A 14,271-nucleotide genomic window follows, 5' to 3' on the forward strand; every position below is an offset into this window, starting at 1 on the left:
ACCATCCTATGCTTCTCCCCGGTCTTTACCACCACTACTTGAGCTCTCCAGGTACTGCTGCTCGCTTCGATGACCCCTTCCCCCAGCAGCCTTTGGACCTCGGACCTGATGAAGGTCTGGTCCTGGGCAATGTACCGTCTGCTCCTGGTGGCGACGGGTTTGCAATCCGGGGTGAGGTTCGCAAACAGGGAAGGCGGGTCGACCTTCAGGGTCGCAAGGCCACAGACAGTGAGGGGGGGTATCGGGCCGCCAAATTTAAAAGTCAGGCTTTGCAAATGGCACTGGAAATCCAGCCCCAGGAGGGTAGCCGCGCAGAGGTGCGGCAGGACGTACAGGCGCAAATTGTTGAATTTCCTGCCTTGGACAGTGAGGTTCGCTAGGCAGAACCCCTGTATCTCCACCGAGTGTGACCCGGAGGCCAGGGAGATCCTTTGATTTACAGGGTGGGTTACAAGTGAACAGCGCCTTACCGTGTCGGGGTGTACAAAGCTTTCTGTGCTCCCAGACACGATGTCTCGTGGCCGTTGATGAGGACCATCGTTGTAGCCGTTGCGAGTGTCCGAGGTTGACTTTGGTCCAGTGTTACCGAGGCCAGATGAAGCAGTTGCGAGTTCTGATCGGGCAGCGTGTAGTCGACCGAGCTGGGGGCCCCATCCAAGATGGCGTCTCCCATGGGTCGCACATGGTGTCCGAGGATGAAGATGGCGTCAGCGATGGACAAAATGGTGGCGTCCAGCGTGGGGTCCGGGGGGCAAGATGGCCGCGCCCGTGGGTCGCACGTGGCGTTAGGATAGGGGGGTGGCGGTGAGCGCTGGCCGGTCGGGGCCTGAAGGGAGGGTTGTCGCGGCGGTCCATAGTCGCTGGAGACCGCGGCCACGGCGCGGGCCTGGCAGACCCCCACAAAGTGGCCCTTCTTGCCGCACCCTTTGCAGGTGGCGGTGTGGGCCAGGCAGCGCGGGCAGGGATGACTCGCCTGCCCGCAGAAGAAACAGCGGGGCCCGGCGGCGTTAGCGGGCCGTCTCGCCGCGCAGGCTTGCGGGGTCAGGGGGGAGGTCTGAGGGGCTGCCGCTGCGGGGTGCCACGCAGCCCAGGGGGCCGCTGCGTGATCGGGTGCAAAGGACAGCGCGTTTTTATAGGCAACGTCCATGGACCCTGCCAGGGCCCGTGCCTCTGTAAGTCCCAGAGTGTCCCTTTCTAGGAGCCTTCGGCGGATATCGGGGAAGGTCATACCTGCCACAAAAGCATCCCTGATCAAAAGTTCCGTGTGCTCGCTCCCCGAAACTGGCGGGCAGCCACAGTTTCGGCCTAGCACCAGTAGCGCCCGGTAGAAACCTTCCAACGTTTGCTTGGGGCTTTGCCGCCTAGTCGCAAGCAGGTGACGAGCGTAGACCTGGTTTACCGGGCGGATGAAATGTCCTTCCAGCAATTCGATAGCGGTGGCATAGTTCTCCGCCTCCTCGATAAGGGGGTAGATCCCAGGGCTGACCCGTGAGCGTAGGAGATGCATCTTCTGTCCTTCCGTGGAGGTGCCTACGGCCGTGTCGAGGTAGCCCTTAAAGCACGCCAGACAGTGTTTAAAAATAGCAGCAGAGTTATCCACGTAGGGGCGGAGCTGGAGGCACTCCGGTTTGATACGGAGATCCATCCTTCCAACTGAAGTTGTAGCAGATTAAATTGATGCGCGATCAATTACACTCACGACGAAGTGATTCCATAACTGAAAGCTTAAATCTGCTAGAACTCTTCCCCTGCAGCTTCGATACAGAAAGTGAAGGCTGCTGGGACGACACCGGCTCTTATACTCCGCCTCTCAGGGCGGAGCTATGTACAACAGCCAATGGTAGACTCCTGGGTCTAAGCAATGGTCATCCATCTCTTAGGTACCGCAATACCTGGTACTACCACATGGAGTTTGCACATTCTCCCCGTGTCTGCGTGGGTTTCACCCCCACAACCAAAAGATGTGCAGGTTAGGTGGATTGGCCACGCTAAATTGCCCCTTAACTGCCGTTCATCCAACCAGTGCTCCGACCTACATGGAGCCCCTCTCCCACCGAGCACCCCTTTCGCAACAGTGCCTCCACAACTACTAAGCCCTTCCCCCACCCAGCATCCCACTCCACCCTTCACCGAACCCCAACCACTGCTCTCACATCGCCCAGACCTTCCTGGAAATCCCCACCAGGCCCCAGTCAGTTATTATTCTCTGTCATTACTTTTGTCGAATCTCACTCTCACTCTCATCTTTCCTCTTTCTCCCCGCCAGGCCCATGTTCCCATTCCCTCTCCCATTCCCTCTCCCATTCCCTCACTTATGCCCTCTCGCATTCCCTCTCTCATTCCCTCTCTCATTCCCTCTCCCTCCCTCTCTCATTCCCTCTCCCATTACCGCTCCCATTCCCGCTCCCATTCCCTCTCCCATTCCCTCTCCCATTCCCTCCCTCCCTCTCCGAATCCCTCTCTCATTCCCTCTCTCCCTCTCCCATTCCCTCTCTCATTCACTCTCTACCTCTCCGATTCCCTCTCTCATTCCCTCACCCATTTCCTCTCATTCACTCTCTCATTCCCTCTCCCATTCCCTCTCATTCCCTCCCTCCCACTCCGAATCCCTCTCTCATTCCCTCTCTCCCTCTCTCATTCCCTCTCTCATTCCCTCTCCCATTCCCCCTCCCATACCCCCTCCCATACCCTCTCCCATTCTTTCTCTGTCCCTCTCCCAATCCCATTCTCATTCCCTCTCTCATTCCCTCTCCCATTCTCATTCCCTCTCCCATTCCCTCTCTCCCTCTCTCATTCCCTCTCCCATTCCCTCTCCCATTCCCTCTCCCATTCCCTCTCCCATTCCCTCTCTTATTCCCTGTTTTGTTCCCTCTCTTTCCTCTGCCATTCCCTCTGCCATTCTCTCTCCCATTCCCTCTCCCATTCCCTGTCCCATTCCCTCTGCCATTCCCTGTCCCATTCACTCTCTCATTCCCTCTCATTCCCTCTGCCATTCCCTCTCCCATTCCCTGTCCCATTCCCTGTCCCATTCCCTCTGCCATTCCCTGTCCCATTCACTCTCCCATTCCCTCTCTCCCTCTCCCATTCCCTCTCCCATTCCCGCTCCCATTCCATCCCTCCCTCTCCGAATCCCTCTCTCATCCCTCTCTCCCTCTCCCATTCCCTCTCTCATTCCCTCTCTCCCTCTCCGATTCCCTCTCTCATTCCCTCACCCATTTCGTCTCATTCCCTCCCTCCCTCTCCGAATCTATCTCTCATTCCCTCTCTCCCTCTCCCATTCCCTCTCTCATTCCCTCTCCCCTTCCCTCTCCCCTTCCCCCACTCATGCCCTCTTTCATTCCCTCTCGCATTCACTCTCTCAATCCCTCTCCCTCCCTCTCTCATTCCCTCTACAATTCCCTCTCCCATTCCCGCTCCCATTCCCTATCTCATTCCCTCTCCCATTCCCTCTCCCATTCCCTCCCTCCCTCTCTGAATCACTCTCTCTTTTCCTTTCTCCCTCTCCCATTCCCTCTCTCATTCCCTTTCTCCCTCTCCCATTCCCTCTCCCATTCCCTCTTCCATTCCCTCTCCCATTCCCGCTCCCATTCCCTCTCTCATTCCATCCCTCCCTCTCCGAATCCCTCTCTCATCCCTCTCTCCCTCTCCCATTCCCTCTCTCATTCCCTCTCTCATTCCCTCTCTCCCTCTCCGATTCCCTCTCTCATTCCCTCACCCATTTCGTCTCATTCCCTCCCTCCCTCTCCGAATCTATCTCTCATTCCCTCTCTCCCTCTCCCATTCCCTCTCCCCTTCCCTCTCCCCTTCCCCCTCCCCTTCCCTCTCCCATTCCCTCTCCCATTCCCTCTCCCATTCCATCCCTCCCTCTCCGAATCCCTCTCTCATCCCTCTCTCCCTCTCCCATTCCCTCTCTCATTCCCTCTCTCCCTCTCCGATTCCCTCTCTCATTCCCTCACCTATTTCGTCTCATTCCCTCCCTCCCTCTCCGAATCTATCTCTCATTCCCTCTCTCCCTCTCCCATTCCCTCTTTCATTCCCTCTCCCCTTCCCTCTCCCCTTCCCTCTCCCCTTCCCCCACTCATGCCCTCTTTCATTCCCTCTCGCATTCACTCTCTCATTCCCTCTCCCTCCCTCTCTCATTCCCTCTACAATTCCCTCTCCCATTCCCGCTCCCATTCCCTATCTCATTCCCTCTCCCATTCCCTCTCCCATTCCCTCCCTCCCTCTCCGAATCACTCTCTCATTTCCTCTCTCCCTCTCCCATTCCCTCTCCCATTCCCCCTCCCAGCCCCTCTCCCATTCCCTCTCCCCATTCCCGCTCCCATTCCCTCTCTCATTCCATCCCTCCCTCTCCGAATCCCGCTCTCATCCCTCTCTCCCTCTCCCATTCCCTCTCATTCCCTCTCTCCCTCTCCGATTCCCTCTCTCATTCCCTCACCCATTTCGTCCTCATTCCCTCCCTCCCTCTCCGAATCTATCTCTCATTCCCTCTCTCCCTCTCCCATTCCCTCTCTCCTTCCCTCTCCCCTTCCTCTCCACCTTCCCTCTCCCCTTCCCTCTCCCCTTCCCCCACTCATGCCCTCTTTCATTCCCTCTCGCATTCACTCTCTCATTCCCTCTCCCTCCCTCTCTCATTCCCTCTACAATTCCCTCTCCCATTCCCTATCTCATTCCCTCTCCCATTCCCTCTCCCATTCCCTCCCTCCCTCTCCGAATCACTCTCTCATTTCCTCTCTCCCTCTCCCATTCCCTCTCTCATTCCCTCTCTCCCTCTCCCATTCCCTCTCCCATTCCCTCTCCCATTCCCGCTCCCATTCCCGCTCCCATTCCCTCCCTCCCTCTCCGAATCACTCTCTCATTTCCTCTCTCCCTCTCCCATTCCCTCTCTCATTCCCTCTCTCCGTCTCCGATTCCCTCTCTCATTCCTCACCCATTTTCCCTCTCTCATTCCCCTCTCTCATTCCCGCTCCCATTCCCTCTCCCATTCCTTCTCTGTCCTCTTCCCAATCCCTCTCTGATTCCCATTCCATTCCCTCTCTCCCATTCCCTCTCTCATTCCTTCTCTCATTCTCTCTCCCAATCCCTCTCTCATTCCCTCTCCCATTCCCTCTTATGCCCTCTTTCATTCACTCTCTCACTCCCTCTCTCTCCCTCCCTCATTCCCATTCGCATTCCCTCTCGCATTCCCTCTCGCATTCCCTCGCCCAATCCCTCTTCCCATTCCCTCTCTCATGCCCCTTTCATTCACTCCCTCATGCCCTCTCCCATGCCCTCTCCCATGCCCTCTCCCATGCCCTCTCCCATGCCCTCTCTCATGCCCTCTCTCATGCCCTCTCTCACTCCCTCTCTCACTCCCTCTCTCCCTCTCCCATTCCCATTCTCTCTGCCATTCGCTCTCTCCTCTCCCATGCCCTCTCCCATGCCTCTCCATGCCCTCTCTTCCACTCTCTCATTCTCTCTCCCATTTCCTTTCTTCCTCATTCCCTCTCCCACTCCCTCTCCCATTCCCTCTCCCATTCCCTCTCTCTCTCCCCTCTCCATTCTCTCTCTCTCCCTCTCCCAATCTCTCTCCATTGCGTCTCCCATTCCCTCTCTCATGCCCCTCTTTCATTCCCTATCTAATTCACTCTCTCTCTCCCCCCCTCTCCCATTCCCTCTGTCCCTCTCCCATTCCCTCTGTCCCTCTCCCATTCCCTCCCCCCTTCCTCCCCCCCTTCCCTCTCCCCTTCCCTCTCCCTCCCTCCCTCTCACCATTCCCTCCCTCCCTCTCCCATTCCCTCCCTCCCTCTCCCATTCCCTCCCTCCCTCTCCCATTCCCTCCCTCCCTCTCCCATTCCCTCCCTCTCCCATTCCCTCCCTCATTCAACATAGAACATAGAAAATACAGCACAGAACAGGCCCTTCGGCCCACCATGTTGTGCCGAACCTTTGTCCTAGATTAATCATAGATTATCATTGAATTTACAGTGCAGGAGGCCATTCGGCCCTTTGAGTCTGCACCGGCTCTTGGAAAGAGCACCCTACCCAAACTCAACGCCTCCAGCCAACACCAAGGGCAATTTGGACATTAAGGGCAATTTATCATTGGCCAATTCACCTAACCCGCACATCTTTGGACTGTGGGAGGAAACCGGAGCACCCGGAGGAAACCCACGCAGACACGGGGAGGACGTGCAGACTCCGCACAGACAATGACCCAAGCCGGAATCGAACCTGGGATCATGGAGCTGTGAAGCAATTGTGCTATCCACAATGCTACCGTGCTGCCCTTAAGAACAAATAAATCTACACTATCATTTTACCGTAATCCATGTACCTATCCAATAGCTGCTTGAAGGTCCCTAATGTTTCCGACTCAACTACTTCCACAGGCAGTGCATTCCATGCCCCCACTACTCTCTGGGTAAAGAACCTACCTCTGATATCCCTCCTATATCTTCCACCTTTCACCTTAAATTTATGTCCCCTTGTAATGGTGTGTTCCACCCGGGGAAAAAGTCTCTGACTGTCTACTCTATCTATTCCCCTGATCATCTTATAAACCTCTATCAAGTCGCCCCTCATCCTTCTCCGCTCTAATGAGAAAAGGCCGAGCACCCTCAACCTTTCCTCGTAAGACCTACTCTCCATTCCAGGCAACATCCTGGTAAATCTTCTTTGCACCTTTTCCAGAGCTTCCACATCCTTCCTAAAATGAGGCGACCAGAACTGTACACAATACTCCAAATGTGGCCTTACCAAAGTTTTGTACAGCTGCATCATCACCTCACGGCTCTTAAATTCAATCCCTCTGTTAATGAACGCGAGCACACCATAGGCCTTCTTCACAGCTCTATCCACTTGAGTGGCAACTTTCAAAGATGTATGAACGTAGACCCCAAGATCTCTCTGCTCCTCCACATTGCCAAGAACTCTACCGTTAACCCTGTATTCCGCATTCATATTTGTCCTTCCAAAATGGACAACCTCACACTTTTCAGGGTTAAACTCCATCTGCCACTTCTCAGCCCAGCTCTGCATCCTATCTATGTCTCTTTGCAGCCGACAACAGCCCTCCTTACTATCCACAACTCCACCAATCTTTGTATCGTCTGCAAATTTACTGACCCACCCTTCAACTCCCTCATCCAAGTCATTAATGAAAATCACAAACAGCAGAGGACCCAGAACTGATCCCTGCGGTACGCCACTGGTAACTGGGATCCAGGCTGAATATTTGCCATCCACCACCACTCTGACTTCTATCGGTTAGCCAGTTCGTTATCCAACTGGCCAAATTTCCCACTATCCCATGCCTCCTTACTTTCTGCATAAGCCTACCATGGGGAACTTTATCAAATGCCTTACTAAAATCCATGTACACTACATCCACTGCTTTACCTTCATCCACATGCTTGGTCACCTCCTCAAAGAATTCAATAAGATTTGTAAGGCAAGACCTACCCCTCACAAATCCGTGCTGACTATCCCTAATCAAGCAGTGTCTTTCCAGATGCTCAGAAATCCTATCCTTCAGTACCCTTTCCATGACTTTGCCAACCACCGAAGTAAGACTAACTGGCCTGTAATTCCCAGGGTTATCCCTAGTTCCTTTTTTGAACAGGGGCACGACATTCACCACTCTCCAATCCCCTGGTACCACCCCTGTTGACAGTGAGGATGAAAAGATAATTGCCAACGGCTCTGCAATTTCATCTCTTGCTTCCCATAGAATCCTTGGATATATCCCGTCAGGCCCGGGGGACTTGTCTATCCTCAAGTTTTTCAAAATGCCCAACACATCTTCCTTCCTGACAAGTATTTCCTCGAGCTTACCAATCTGTTTCACACTGTCCTCTCCAACAATATCGCCCCTCTCATTTGTAAATACAGAAGAAAAGTACTCATTCAAGACCTCTCCTATCTCTTCAGACTCAATACACAATCTCCCGCTACTGTCCTTGATTGGACCTACCCTCGCTCTAGTCATTCTCATATTTCTCACATGTGTAAAAGGCCTTGGGGTTTTCCTTGATCCTACCCGCCAAAGATTGTTCATGCCCTCTCTTAGCTCTCCTAATCCCTTTCTTCAGTTCCCTCCTGGCTATCTTGTATCCCTCCAATGCCCTGTCTGAACCTTGTTTCCTCAGCCTTACATAAGTCACCTTTTTCCTCTTAACAAGACATTCAACCTCTCTTGTCAACCATGGTTCCCTCACTCGACCATCTCTTCCCTGCCTGACAGGGACATACATATCAAGGACACGTAGCACCTGTTCCTTGAACAAGTTCCACATTTCACTTGTGTCCTTCCCTGCCAGCCTATGTTCCCAACTTATGCACTTCAATTCTTGTCTGACAACATTGTATTTACCCTTCCCCCAATTGTAAACCTTGCCCTGTTGCACGTACCTATCTCTCTCCATTACTAAAGTGAAAGTCACAGAATTGTGGTCACTATCTCCAAAATGCTCCCCCACTAACAAATCTATCACTTGCCCTGGTTCATTACCAAGTACTAAATCCAATATTGCCCCTCCTCTGGTCGGACAATCTACATACTGTGTTAGAAAAGCTTCCTGGACACACTGCACAAACACCACCCCATCCAAACTATTTGATCTAAAGGGTTTCCTCTCAATGTTTGGGAAGTTGAAGTCACCCATGACTACTACCCTGTGACTTCTGCACCTTTCCAAAATCTGTTTCCCAATCTGTTCCTCCACATCTCTGCTACTATTGGGGGGCCTATAGAAAACTCCTAACAAGGTGACTGCTCCTTTCCTATTTCTGACTTCAACCCATACTACCTCAATAGGGTGATACTCCTCGAACTGCCTTTCTGCAGCTGTTATACTATCTCTAATTAATAATGCCACCCCCCCCCCCCCACCTCTTTTACCACCCTCCCTAATCTTATTGAAACATCTATAACCATTTCTGCCCCTCTTCTATCCAAGTTTCCGTGATGGCCATCACATCATAGTCCCAAGTACCGATCCATGCCTTAAGTTCACCCACCTTATTCCTGATGCTTCTTGCGTTGAAGTATACACACTTCAACCCATCTCCGTGCCTGCAAATACTCTCCTTTGTCAGTGTTCCCTTCCCCACTGCCTCATTACACGCTTTGGCGTCCTGAATATCGGCTACCTTAGTTGCTGGACTACAAATCCGGTTCCCATTCCCCTGCCAAATTAGTTTAAACCCTCCCGAAGAGTACTAGCAAACCTCCCTCCCAGGATATTGGTGCCCCTCTGGTTCAGATGCAACCCGTCCTGCTTGTACAGGTCCCACCTTCCCCAGAATGCGCTCCAATTATCCAAATACCTGAAGCCCTCCCTCCTACACCATTCCTGCAGCCACCTGTTCAACTGCACTCTCTCCCTATTCCTAGCCTCGCTATCACGTGGCACCGGCAACAAACCAGAGATGACAACTCTGTCTTTCCTGGCTTTCAACTTCCAGCCTAACTCCCTAAACTTGTTTATTACCTCCACACCCCTTTTCCTACATATGTCGTTGGTACCAATGTGCACCACGACTTCTGGCTGCTCACCCTCCCCCTTAAGGATCCTGAAGACACGATCCGAGACATCCCTGGCCCTGGCACCCGGGAGGCAACATACCTTCCGGGAGTCTCGCTCGCGACCACAGAATCGCCTACCTATTCCCCCTAACCATTGAATCTCCTACAACTATTGCTTTTCTATTCTCCCCCCTTCCCTTCTGAGCCCCAGAGCCAGACTCCGTGCCAGAGACCTGACCGCTAGGGCCTTCCCCCGGTAGGTCATCCCCCTCAACAGCATCCAAAACGGTATACTTGTTTTGAAGGGGAACGGCCACGAGGGATCCCTGCACTGTCTGCCTGTTTGTTTTTTTCCCCCTGACTGTAACCCAGCTATTCTTGTCCTGTACCTTGGGTGTGGTTACCTCCCTGTAACTCTTCTCAATCACCCCCTCTGCCTCCCGGATGATCCAAAGTTCATCCAGCTTCAGCTCCAGTTCCCTAACACAGTCTTTGAGGAGCTGAAGTTGGGTGCACTTCCCGCAGGTATAGTCAGTGGAGACACCGGTGGTATCCCTCACCACCCACATCCTACAGGAGGAGCATGTAACTGGCCTAGCCTCCATCCCCTCTTACCTTACAGAATATAGCTGCTGTGTGGACTAACTAGATCTCCGCCCTCCGACTCTGCTCCCAGTCAGCTACACTTCCTGTAAACTCCTGGCTCTCTTCACACTCTTTGCGGAAATGTCGGAAACAAAATGAAAGGAGCACCTTACTCCCTCCTCACCTAACTCCCTCGGTCACCGAACTCTCACTATAGCACTCAAAATGCGCCAAATTCAGCAGTCCCTCGGTCACCAAACTCTCACTATAGCACTCAAAAAGCACCAAATTCAGCACTCCCTCGGTCACCAAACTCTCACTATCGCACTCAAATGCACCAAATTCAGCACTCAGTGCAAACAAAGTCTGCACTGTAGGGGATCACTTTTATACTGTGAATCTAGCCTCTGAAAAACTGGCCTAATCCAATTAACTAATTAGCAAGCTCCAGCTGCAAGTGCCTAGAAGTAGAAGCCTGTTTAAAGCTGATTGAAAATTCACCACCTTCTAAACCAAACAGCAACTTTTAAGTTAATTAACTAAATAAAAGAAAGACTAAACTTTAGATAAAAATGAAGCCTTATACTCCCTCGGTCACCAAACTCTCACTATCGCACTCAAAAAGCACCAAATTCAGCACTCAGTGCAAAAACCCATTCCCTCTCCCATTCCCTCTCTCATTCCCTCTCTCATTCTCTCTCTCATTCCCTCTCTCCCTCTTCCATTCCCTCTCATTCCCTGTCCCATTCTCTCTCTCATTCTCTCTCATTCCCTTTCCCATTCCCACTCTCATTCCCTGTCCCATTCCCTCTCTCCCTCTTCCATTCACTCTCTCATTCTCTCTCATTCCCTCTCCCATTCCCTCTCATTCCCTCTCTCACTTCCTCTCCCATTCCCTCTCTCATTCGCTCTCTCATACCCTCTCCTATTCCCTCTCATTCTATCTCTCATTCCTTCTCCCATTCCCTCTCATTCCCTCTCCCATTCCCTCCCTCATTCCCTCTCTCCCTCTCATTCCCTCTCTCATTCCCTCTCTCATTCTCTCCCATTCCCTCCCACATTCCCTCTCCCATTCCCTCTCCCATTCCTTCTCCCATTCCCTCTCTCATGCCCTCTTTCATTGCCTCTCTCACTCCCTCTCTCCCTCTCTCATTCCCTCTCCCATTCCCTCTCATTCCCTCCCTCTATCATTCCCTCTCCCATTCCCTCTCGAATTCCCTCTTTCAATTCCTCCGATTCCCTCGCTCATTCCCTCTCCCATTCCTTCTCATTCGCTCTCTCCCTCTCTCAGTCCCTCTCCCATTCCCTCTCTCACTCCCTCTCTCATTCTCTCTCTCATTCCCTCTCTCATTCCCTTTCTCATTCCCTCTCTCATTCCCTCTCCATTCCCTCTCCCATTCCCTCTTTCATGCCCTCTCATTCCCTCTCTCAATCCCTCGCCCATTCCCTCTCCCATTCCCTCTCTCATTCCCTCTCCCATTCCCTCTCATTCCCTCTCTCCCTCTCCCATTCCCTCTCTGATTCCCTCTCTTCCACTCTCATTCACTCTCTCATTCTCTCTCCCATTCCCTCTCTCATTTCCTTTCATTCCCTCTCTCGTTCCCTCTCCCATTCCCTCTCCCATTCCCTCTCTTTTTCTCTCTCATACCCTCTCCCATACCCTCTCTCATTCCCTCTCTCATTCACTCTCTCTCTCTCCCTCTCTCATTCCCTCTCCCATTCCCTCTCTCATTTCCTCTCTCATTCTCTCTCCCATTCCCTCTCATTCACTCTCTCATTCCCTCTCTCATTCCCTCTCTCATTCCCTCTCCCATTCCCTCTCCCATTCCCTCTCTCGTTCCCTCCCCCATTCCCTCTCTCATTCCCTCTCTCATTCCCTCTCCCATTCCATTTCTCATTCCCTCTCACATTCCTTCTCTCCCTCTCTCATTCCATCTCCCATTCCCTTTCTCATTCCCTCTCCCATACCCGCTCCCATTCACTCTCCCATTCCCTCTCATTCCCTCTCCCATTCCCTCTCATTCCCTCTCTTCCTCTCTCATTCCCTCTCTCATTCTCTCTCCCATTCCCTCTCATTCCCTCTTCCTCTCATTCTCTCTCTCATTCCCTCTCTCATTCCCTCTCATTCCCTCTCTCCCTCTCCCATTCCCTCTCTCATTACCTCTCATTCTCTCTCTCATTCCCTCTCTCATTCCCTCTCTCATTCCCTCTCTCCCTCTTCCATTCCCTCTCATTCCCTCTCTCACTATCGCACTCAAAAAGCACCAAATTCAGCACTCAGTGCAAAAACCCATTCCCTCTCCCATTCCCTCTCTCATTCCCTCTCTCATTCTCTCTCTCATTCCCTCTCTCCCTCTTCCATTCCCTCTCATTCCCTGTCCCATTCTCTCTCTCATTCTCTCTCATTCCCTTTCCCATTCCCACTCTCATTCCCTGTCCCATTCCCTCTCTCCCTCTTCCATTCACTCTCTCATTCTCTCTCATTCCCTCTCCCATTCCCTCTCATTCCCTCTCTCACTTCCTCTCCCATTCCCTCTCTCATTCGCTCTCTCATACCCTCTCCTATTCCCTCTCATTCTATCTCTCATTCCTTCTCCCATTCCCTCTCATTCCCTCTCCCATTCCCTCCCTCATTCCCTCTCTCCCTCTCATTCCCTCTCCCATTCCCTCTCATTCCCTCCCTCTATCATTCCCTCTCCCATTCCCTCTCGAATTCCCTCTTTCAATTCCTCCGATTCCCTCCCACATTCCCTCTCCCATTCCCTCTCCCATTCCTTCTCCCATTCCCTCTCTCATGCCCTCTTTCATTGCCTCTCTCACTCCCTCTCTCCCTCTCTCATTCCCTCTCCCATTCCCTCTCCCATTCCCTCTCCCATTCCCTCTCTCATTCCCTCTCCCATTCCCTCTCATTCCCTCCCTCTATCATTCCCTCTCCCATTCCCTCTCGAATTCCCTCTTTCAATTCCTCCGATTCCCTCGCTCATTCCCTCTCCCATTCCTTCTCATTCGCTCTCTCCCTTTCTCAGTCCCTCTCCCATTCCCTCTCTCATTCCCTCTCTCATTCTCTCTCTCATTCCCTCTTTCATTCCCTTTCTCATTCCCTCTCTCATTCCCTCTCCATTCCCTCTCCCATTCCCTCTTTCATGCCCTCTCATTCCCTCTCTCAATCCCTCGCCCATTCCCTCTCCCATTCCCTCTCTCATTCCCTCTCCCATTCCCTCTCATTCCCTCCCTCTATCATTCCCTCTCCCATTCCCTCTCGAATTCCCTCTTTCAATTCCTCCGATTCCCTCGCTCATTCCCTCTCCCATTCCTTCTCATTCGCTCTCTCCCTCTCTCAGTCCCTCTCCCATTCCCTCTCTCACTCCCTCTCTCATTCTCTCTCTCATTCCCTCTCTCATTCCCTTTCTCATTCCCTCTCTCATTCCCTCTCCATTCCCTCTCCCATTCCCTCTTTCATGCCCTCTCATTCCCTCTCTCAATCCCTCGCCCATTCCCTCTCCCATTCCCTCTCTCATTCCCTCTCCCATTCCCTCTCATTCCCTCTCTCCCTCTCCCATTCCCTCTCTGATTCCCTCTCTTCCACTCTCATTCACTCTCTCATTCTCTCTCCCATTCCCTCTCTCATTTCCTTTCATTCCCTCTCTCGTTCCCTCTCCCATTCCCTCTCCCATTCCCTCTCTTTTTCTCTCTCATTCCCTCTCCCATTCCCTCCCTCATTCCCTCTCTCCCTCTCATTCCCTCTCTCATTCCCTCTCTCATTCTCTCCCATTCCCTCCCACATTCCCTCTCCCATTCCCTCTCCCATTCCTTCTCCCATTCCCTCTCTCATGCCCTCTTTCATTGCCTCTCTCACTCCCTCTCTCCCTCTCTCATTCCCTCTCCCATTCCCTCTCCCATTCCCTCTCTCATTCCCTCTCCCATTCCCTCTCATTCCCTCCCTCTATCATTCCCTCTCCCATTCCCTCTCGAATTCCCTCTTTCAATTCCTCCGATTCCCTCGCTCATTCCCTCTCCCATTCCTTCTCATTCGCTCTCTCCCTTTCTCAGTCCCTCTCCCATTCCCTCTCTCATTCCCTCTCTCATTCTCTCTCTCATTCCCTCTTTCATTCCCTTTCTCATTCCCTCTCTCATTCCCTCTCCATTCCCTCTCCCATTCCCTCTTTCATGCCCTCTCA

The sequence above is a fragment of the Scyliorhinus torazame genome, chromosome 12, assembly GCF_047496885.1.
Source record: "Scyliorhinus torazame isolate Kashiwa2021f chromosome 12, sScyTor2.1, whole genome shotgun sequence".
In the NCBI taxonomy this organism is placed as follows: domain Eukaryota; kingdom Metazoa; phylum Chordata; class Chondrichthyes; order Carcharhiniformes; family Scyliorhinidae; genus Scyliorhinus; species Scyliorhinus torazame.